Genomic DNA, 9,735 nt, shown 5'->3' with positions numbered 1-9,735 from the left:
GGGGGGGGGTGCAAAGAGAGGAAAGAAAGATTTCCTTACTCTGCAGCTGTTGCTACGGCAACCCGCTTGACAATACATACAGCCTCTGCCACAGTGGCATGAAGGAATCAGATGAATTAACCCCCTTTTATTCCCCTTGCAAAAACGCGCGCTCGCTATGTGAAAACCACACCGGCCTTCCCCCCTCTTTTGTTTCCAGCTGGGGCACTACTCCCTCTCGCTCCCTCTCGCTCCCTCTCTCAATTCACTCAAGAAAAAAAAAAAGAGAGAGAGACAAGAATGACCCAGTCAGCTAAAATTGAGACCATATGAATTTTGTTTAATCAAAATAAAAGTTTGTAGTCCACAAGCCAAATCCTGAGCTTCATTATCCGCTGTCACAGAGCGCTATTCTTAAACTCTAAATGGCAGCCGTGTCAACTGGCGTTTTTCTGCTGGCTATTAAAGCTCATGTACCAGAAAAAGATTTTTTTTTTTCCCCTTTCAAATCTGGCATCACTCCTCTCTGCTCTGCTGCAACACTGTGCCTCCACATAACTGGCAAATCTCTACAATCAACATGTCGACTGTTTTTAGACCCGCTATTATTCTTAAAGCAGGGGTTGCTCATTCTGAGGTTTTCCTGTGGCAAATGACCAAGCATTCGTTGGACTTAATAGACACTGTATCTCATCCACTCATTTCAGCAAAATTAACAGCTTGGTTTGCATGGTAGATTTCTCCTCTTTATTAAATCTCCGCAGGCTCGATCGCTTTGGAAGTTAAACATCTCATTTGAATGGCTGTGCTGATTATTTGGGGGTGGGGTTAGGGGTGGTAGTGGCATTCTTGTGGCTATCTGGAGTGGGTGTGCGCTCATGTATGTAAATGCATTTAAAAACAAATAGAAATGAGGGAAAGAAATTGCTGAGTATTGTTTCAAATACACTAGAACGCACATCTTTGGACAGTTTCTCCTTGCAGGCTCTCACATATATACACATATATCACTTCCTGTAGTACCAAAACCTGAGTTGTGCGTTTTAACCTCCACACACCCGGCATGTTTTTTTTTTTTTTTAAGTTTCAGAAGTAGTCAAACTCAGGTTTGACATGCTGTCAGACAGGGAGCTTAAGGCCGTCTTAGTAGATGTTCAGACTAAAGCAAACCTACTCAATGTGACAGTCTGCTACGAGAAAAAACAACAACAACATAGCAGTACCTGTTGCCCATATCTGCTTTATGCTGTGCAAAAAGCTCCTTCTTCTGCATTTTAAATCATTTTCAGGCATCTTGAGGCAGGAAATAAAAAGCAGCACATGTTGATGAATCTGCTTTGAGATCATGCACATCTTCAGCTGCGTTTATTAACTCAAATGCAAATGAAACTACCCCATTTACCCCATTCAGTGCCACACGCACCAGGCTGGTATGTTATTATCAATCCTGCGTTTCATTGTGTTTAAAGTGCAAATCCCGGAAAATCTGTGTATCCATTTGTTGAGTTGTTGTTTCAAAGCAGTCACTGCCTTAACAGGCTTAGAGTGAATTTATTTAATCACAAACCCTACAATTTATATCCCGTTTCACCCAGGCTTTTAGCACCTGGTACTGTGACCGATGCAGCAGAAAAACACCCACGCAGTGCATGCCTCCAAGACCTACCAATTTGCTCCAAACTAATCCACAAGGAATTTGCACCTTCATTTATCTCTTCATTTATCTAAGAGAAACACCCTCTCGCTGTAAGTTGTAGCAAAACACCTACACGTAATGTCATTTAGTTAAGTTTTTTGTAAATATGGTCCTTTTTTCCTGCCAGAGCTTGCTACGTAAAGCCCTCTGCATTAATGAAGTTGTCTTCCTGAAGTGAATGTGGGAACTACATTTACTGGTCTGAACAAAGCCTTACATCATCCGGTGTGCACTTCACACTTCCCAAAGAAACAAACAAACTGTGCTTTAGACTGGATCTTTTGAAAGGATTCTGCACAAAAAATAAATAAATCTTGCAACAGTGTCTGCCCGTAATTTAATAAATCTGTTTACTAGAGCTTGCTTTTATCCAGAAATTTAAAGAAAAAAGGGAGATGTATAAGACAAGCCGCTCACAGGTGAAAATTGTTATGATTTTAGACTGGGCTGACATAGCTCCAGGAACGTCTCAAACAACTAAGATTTGGGCTGTAAGTTTTGAGCACAATAATCTCTCTGTATACTTCAGTGCCATGATGGTGGGGACACAAAACCCAACCTCAGGATATCACAAGCTAGTGTAGTCCTTGTGTTCTTGTGTCGGTCCCAAATCCGGATAAATGGAAGGCTTGCGTCAGGCATCTGGTGTAAAAAACTGAGCCAAATCAAATATGCGGATCCATCCGCTATGGTAACCCCACGGGAAATAACAGAGCAGATGAAAGTACCTTCTTGTACTTTAAACTGTAGTGCAGAACTAAAAGGCTCAATGTGTACGCTTTCATGTAAAGCCACGCTGATATGTCAGCTGGAGAGGGTTTGTCTATCTTACTGATGTCAGCATTTGTGCTTGCTCTTTAGTTTACAAAACATAATGTAAAGAATTATGTAGGGACAATGTAAAAATTGTGGTATTACACATTTTATCCTGCAGAGCTGTTCGATGAATTTAGAAACCAACATAAAAGTGCCATCTGTATAAAGTGTTCTGGCATTGTTTTTACAACTCTTTGTCAGTTCATCTTACTTTAAATTTACTCTTATTTTTTGTTTGTTTTTGGAAGGATAGAACTAGAAACTGTATAATATGGACGTAGGCAGCGTGAAAATGGTTTATCGGACTCTTTTTTAATGTCTTGAGTTTGGTATTCTGGCTGCTGTTTTAAACCAAGCAAGTGCTGGATAACATAAAATCACCCAAAATTATAAGTTTCATTCTGTATTCAGGAAATCTTAAAAGTAGCGATTGAAACTATAAACTAAGTGAGTCAACCTTTGCTAGCCAGTATAAATAATGCTTATAGCGCCTTCCCTCATTCGTTACTAGCAGTGGGACATTAGATTGCAATGTCTCAAAGAAATGATGACATATGACATTTACATACATTTACAAACAAAAACAACTACTGAACATTTGAGTAACATCACCAGCTACTAGCATCTCTCTTCATCATGTGCCTTCATAGCCGGATTTGAGTCGACATTGTGTTTTTGACTCAGCTGGTGAAAACATTTTACAGTTTACTTTTTGCAGAGTATAGTTGATTATTTAAGGTTATTTAAGCTGCCTTTTTTTCAGTCCTGAATTGTCACCGGAGGCTGACAAAGGCCTCTCATTCTCAGACATGTCTGGGCTTGTCTCATTGTTGTGGGCACTAGCAAACATAAATGCGTGACATTGATTTATCATTGATGTCATGATATGAGATTTTTATATTACCTAGAAATTTATGATGTGACATGAGGCTGCCCTAGTTGTTGCCTTATTTGACTGAAATGTATGAACTTCCATTCTTCTTAAATAAATGTACATTATTGGGCAAGTGAAACCCCAAACAACAAACTACTTAACAAATACAAAATCCGATTTAAACATTTGGTATGTGTAGCTAGTTAGGAATCCTTATAATATGGTCTAAACATAATCTTGTTTTGTTATTACAGCAAGTCATAGAGTGTTCTCTGGTGTACAAATGGAATGTCAATACTCATAATCTGGTTAAAGGGTGCGTCTCCCATCTCTTTTTTTTTTACATTTTTAACTTTAGAATTTGTCCATCATAAATACAGATACCCATCTATCGCCAAACAGTTTCAGGTTCCTTTTTTGTACCCATAGGTAGATTTGTTCTGCAGTCGTCATTTATCTATCCTCACATGGACACTCTCAATACAACCACAACAGACAACAATTACACATATTACAAAACGGCTAATATCGACCACTATATTGGCATGCCAATATATCATTATGGTTCTAGAAGAGACCACAATGTTTCAACATAGGATGAAGTTGATCACTCATTTTGCATTTTCATCTAAGTGGACAAGAACTTAACAGAGCCACCAGATTCTCTCATTGTCGTGAGAGCAAATACAGTATAAGAGTACAAGAATATCTGCACATAGAGAGATATCAGGAACTTTTTTGCTCCCTAGAAATCAGCAGTGGCATGAAAAAAAACAATATAAGTGGGACTCTATTTTAAAGCAAGGATAAAATCTGTCATGCAGTAATTAGGAGCTATTTTTGGTGCAGAGCTGAGTCATCCATAGCTCCTGTCACAAGGGGCACAGAACAGCCCTCCTCAGCCCTTTAAGTCTACTCCTGCCCTTTGACCTCCCTCGGGCGGAAAACCTTCTGCGTCCAGGTGAGCACGTCTCAGCACACAACAAGAGCAAAGCATGTTAAAATGCCTTGAGAAAGAGCTTTTTTCTGTTCTTTGCTTCAGCATTCACAGCTGAAGAAGCCGTCTGCTGCCACAAAGTGAATAGGTTTTGTGTGAGTGCTGAGCCTCTACTTAATTCAATCAACACACGAAAGATTTCTAGACAGGCTTTACAACAGCAATAAGTGCTGCTTGTCACAAGACTAATTGCATGGTAAGTTCTCAAACAACCAATCCTGACCCAAGACGGAAAATAATCTAGGCCTGCTATCTGTGGCTGCCGACAAACTATTCCCTGAAAATAACATCAGAAAGCGCCTTGCATGAAGGCAACTTCCTTTTGAGGGAGGGAGGTTGAGGGTGCGGCAGCTGATAAGAGGGAAGACACATCTCTTTTCCAAACATGCAAGGAGTGTAGGGAGACAAGGAAAGGGACTGATTTGGAAAATTATGAAACTCCTGACAGGCAACACTGTGTTTGATTTTTAGAGGATCCAATGTTTTTACTGTGATAATCTTATTTGTCACGACAAATCTGCAAGGCCGTCCTATCAAATTAGCGAGGATCTGATGAGGTCAGCATGGTTATGTGATGCAAAAGGGGCAGGAATGGGAAAAACACGAACACAATGACCGTCTCGTAAGATCTGGTATCGCTGTTATGTCTGTGGTTCAAGGATTGTGAAACCACACTCAGACCCTTCGGAGAAGAAGATATTTGATGACTTGTACAGAGCAAACAGTCATATTTGTGACTTAATGTCATGCACTGTTGAGTAATGCTGTTTGCCATAATAGGCCCAGAAATGAAGGCTGGACTTGTGATCCAACTGAGCTTCACATGTTCTTGGTTAGTTTTGATTTTACAGTGACAGTTTTGAAACTTGTTGATTCTTGCATGACGTTAGAAGGCATGTGACATCGCTAAAAACACTGCTCAAACCATTCAGCATTTGAATTTGACAAAAATAAAATGTTTTTTGGTTTTCTTCCCCACTATTTCTAGATATAAACTTGGCAAAACCATTACAGCAAAAGGTCTCTGTTAATGTGTAATTATTCCATTATACTAACAGAGGAGTGGAAAAGAATAAAAGCATCGTCTTTTTGATCAAGACTGTCATCTCATCTCGCCATCTGCTTATTCCACAGAAATAATTTAGATTAAAACACAAAACAAAAACATACATGGAAAAAAAAAACATGCTGAAGATACTGTAAATGTCAATTAGAAATATAGATCTAAGCTTGTTGTGTTATTCATGCATACAAAGATCACTTCATCCTCCAGCGTGAGTAGGAAGCCAACATTTCCATTGTGCTACTGACCTCTGGGAAGTTTAAGTGAAACGATTTCTTATTTAAACAGATAACAATCCATAACAGTATAATGCTGCTGAAATGTCACATGTCTGGCCTTTGGCTATTAGCCACATGAAGGGTCCACTTAGTTTCCATTTAGTAAACAAATTATCTCTTCAAAGACTTGTATGAGTGATTTACATGGAAGAGACCATCAGTACGCTGCGTTTCATCTCTTAATCCCAATGATCAGCAGTAATCTATTGCCTGTTCCTCAATAATTACAGGTTAGTCAGAGCAGATGGGTAAAGCTCTGCTTCTGTCTGGATTAATCTGGCATTTGTATGATTTGTGTGGTGCGATTTGTGTGCTTGTGCACTTGTTGCTATTTTTTAAAAAGCTGAAAGGTACTTCTAGCATTCCTCTAAATGGATGTGTTTACTCTACTGCTTTGCTTTTGCTCTACTCGTTGGATGGTCAGAATTGTGTTGTCAGATCAGTTCTCACTACTGAAAGTACTGTTTGATTTAGACACGAGGCCTTTAAACCAAACAGACACACAATTGCAATTAAAACAATGACCTGTTTTATTCTTAACCATTAGATCATCAACTGGCTTATACGCGAGATAAATACAGTTTCATGCATGACATTGCATTCTCATATTCAGAGCTACTGTGTAATGATGAAAATGTAATAAAATTAATTACACAGGTTGCCATCATGTGTGAAAATGGTCTGACCACCAAGCTTAAAAGCATGCATGAAAACATGACTTCCACTCTATTTGTTGTAAAGTAACACAGTGTTAAAGCAGGGCCGCATACAAAATAAGCAACAAATGAGAAGCCTTTCGATTTACAATTCACAGCTGAACTCCACAAAAACAGACCAACTTCAGAGAAGGCAACCAAAACCAGTGATCAGGACCTTTCCCACAGCAGTTTATTATCACAGTGAAAGGGCTGTGTACACATGAGCCTGGAGGGCTGGAGGTGAGTAAACCACATAAGACGCGACCACACCCTCCTGCTGCTCCCTTTCTTTTCCACAAAAAGAAAGAAAGAAAGAAAAACCACCAGAAATGGACTTTCCAACCTGAAACCAGACACCTATAATTAGCTCACAGTCCCTTCAATTTTTTACCAAACAAATTCTTTTTTTAAAGTTTTCTGAAAAGTCTGGGTGTATGGCTACATTTGTTTTATGACGATAAGATTATACTAATACTATTTTGCCATCTGGAAATGTAACAAGGCCATATGTTGCAGAATACAAGAAGTAGCATAATTCTTTACTTCCTCTTTAAGTCCTACTGACCTTAAACCCCTCTGTCTAATCCCTTTGGTCATGCTGGGAACCCAAAGCCACTTTAGTGAAATGGGAAAGAAGTGAAGGCAAGTTGGTCCAATGTTTATCACTCAGGCCTAAGATGTCCTGTAGATTGTAAGGATGTATGGTAAAGCTCACAATGTAAAATTACAAATAGGTCAGACAGTTATTTCTGTTTTGAAAACAATCAGTCAGCTTCTGTTTAAAGGTGACCTATAAAAACAATCACCATCATCATTTAACTGCAGCATCTACTGGAGCAGCTTTGCATGACTGCCAGTTCAAAATAATCCTTATTTATATTATACTGGGCCTTGATGCAGACATCATTGGAAGACTTTCTTCTGATTGGCTGCCCCTCCTAACTAGAAAAGCTGTGCTCTGAAGATGACCATATTAGGGATTTCCCCCTCTCTGTGACATCAGTGAGAGCCAAGAGTTGAAAAACTTTCTCAAACTGGGCATTTTATAGAGGCCTGAAGCCTGAGCTTTTGACTCACCGAGGTTACTTGTATGTACCCTGACCTAATTATTCAATACTCTGGCCATATTTAACTTGGGCATCCACCACTGCAACAATATACACATTTTAAAAAGGAAAACACTGAGAAAGGGTACAGTAAGTCAACTTTACTACACAATATGAGAATGATCTAGCACTACATAATTTGGCTAACCTTTTCTTTGAAACATCCTAACACATGTAGGTTGCAAACTGAGTAATAAGTGGTATTTTACACAGCCAAAAATAACAAGATCAGGCAATAACCAGGCTTTGGAAATACCACATTTGATGTTGACCAGAGAAAGATGATGTTAAAAAAATGTTTAAGAGGTAAAGTCAGTGTTTAGGCTTCACCAGTGGGCCATGTTTATGACTCCCACAGTGTAATATCGACAAGACCTTGGCCTGGTTCTGCATCATCTTGCGCCAACACAAGGCCAAAAAGATGCCAAAAAATATTAACTTTCCAAGCCTGTCTGCAGCCTTGCTCAACGTCTCATACGGGAAGTAAACATGCCCCGGCATTATCTGAGCTTCATGCGAGAGGTAAAAAGCTGAACACAACGAGCAGTTCACTGTACACCAGACATGTTTCAACTGTTACCAAGGAGGTTAAAAAAAGTCTGGCAGCTCTAGAGTCGTTCCTCATTGAATAACCTCCACACCCTTGGCAGTAGGTTCCTTTTCAGTGAAGCAGATAAGTATAATAATAGTAATAGTGAGCGAGGTAAACAGAGAGAGGGGAATGTATGAGCTTCAGAGCGTTCTGATTCACGCATACAAAATCAACAGGCATTGATGAAGGGCTGTGTGGTTAACTAAAAAAACAATTTTTTAAAACTCCCATAGTCTCAAATGTCGCTAAGTGATGTTGGTATGACAACAGCCAAGAGTGGAGCAGCAGTACGCCTGCATTTAGAGATGGTGAGGCAGCGGGTATTTTCCGTGGTTACAGTTGGGTCAAACAGCAAAGTCAGCAACCGCAGCCACATCTGTTCAGCTGGTTAAAGGCCGCTGCATATTCCAACACAGAGCAGCTGGACAGCAAAATAACTTTTATTGTGTCAATGCACCATTTTTGTTTGCTGGCTTTGTGTGTGTGTGTGTGTGTGTGTGTGTGTGTGTGTGTGTGTGTGTGTGTGTAGCCTAAGGACAAATATCGTGAGCACAGCTGTCCACCCACTCTAACAGAGCTGGCCATGTGATGTCAGAGACATAAAAGTGTGTCGTGTTCTCCTTACACTACTGCTAATTCACAGGAGGATTCGATACCTGCTCATCTTCTCAAGTCCCAACATCCGCATTAAAAAATAATAACCAAAAAAATAGGGCACAAATTTACATAATGAAGTATGGCATCTATGACTAAATCACTAGTCATTAAAGCTTAGTTTCATGTATGATTCCACATTACCAAAGAAAGTAGTTGTGAAATGTGTTAGGAAAGATATGTTATAGAGATGGCTGGTGAATCAAACACGAAGACATGCCTGCACAAAGCAAATAAGGGCAAGGTAAAACCACAGGCAACCATTTCAAGTTCAGACTAAACTGTGGCTGTTAGATGACTCCCTCAGAATAAAAAGCTACAGAGAATTCACTGCCGATTTAATACCATCCGACAGCGACGACGCCGGATCTCAACGTCGCTTCAGCTCAATCGAACTTCTCCCGGTGCTGCCGACTCGCTGCGGAAAGGGTCATTTCTCGGGGCAAGTGCAACAGAGCGCGCTTCATTGAAAAGGCCCCATGCAGTTTACAATAACAAGCCTGCGGGTCACTTAACAAAACTCTTTTAGTACGACATCTAATTTAAAGTCGTTGTGCATCCTGATCTAGACGCAATGCCACATTTTCCTGCATACAGCAGTGTAGTGTGTGTCACACAGCACATGGGAGTCTCAGCTGGCACTGGTCAAAACATTCCTCTGACAGACCACACAAGCTAACCACTGTATGCTGCTCAGAAAGCTACAACAGGAGCTACAAAGAGCCCAAAGAAGAAGTAACAGTGTGGCAGCCAAGACATCCCTAGTGTGAAAGATGAAGGTGCCATCACCAAATGGGCAAAAAAAAAGCACGCGTGGCAGGATTTTTGTGACTTACGGAGTTGAGCGTTAAAGTTTGCTCCATGTATGGCGCTGTGTGCTTTGCCCGTCTTCAGCGCTGCTCCACACGCCTGGTGTGTGTAAGAGAGTCCATCCGCTGGATCTCGCGCGGTGCGTGTGCGAGTCTGTGTTTGCAGTGCAGAG

The 9,735-nt window shown here is 40.4% G+C and overlaps 1 protein-coding gene across 1 annotated transcript in view; it reads right to left on the bottom strand.

Annotated features, from left to right (window-relative positions):
• Positions 1-9,735, bottom strand: part of rgs12a (regulator of G protein signaling 12a) — a 44,296-nt gene that overhangs the window by 25,481 nt on the left and 9,080 nt on the right. The gene's annotated exons all lie outside the window — the stretch shown is intronic.

The sequence above is a fragment of the Pundamilia nyererei genome, unplaced genomic scaffold (genome assembly GCF_000239375.1).
Source record: "Pundamilia nyererei isolate P.nyererei 1_Seehausen unplaced genomic scaffold, PunNye1.0 scaffold00254, whole genome shotgun sequence".
Classification (NCBI taxonomy): domain Eukaryota; kingdom Metazoa; phylum Chordata; class Actinopteri; order Cichliformes; family Cichlidae; genus Pundamilia; species Pundamilia nyererei.
Note: the sequence above shows the minus strand (reverse complement) of the source record. Positions and strands in the feature narration are given on the sequence as shown.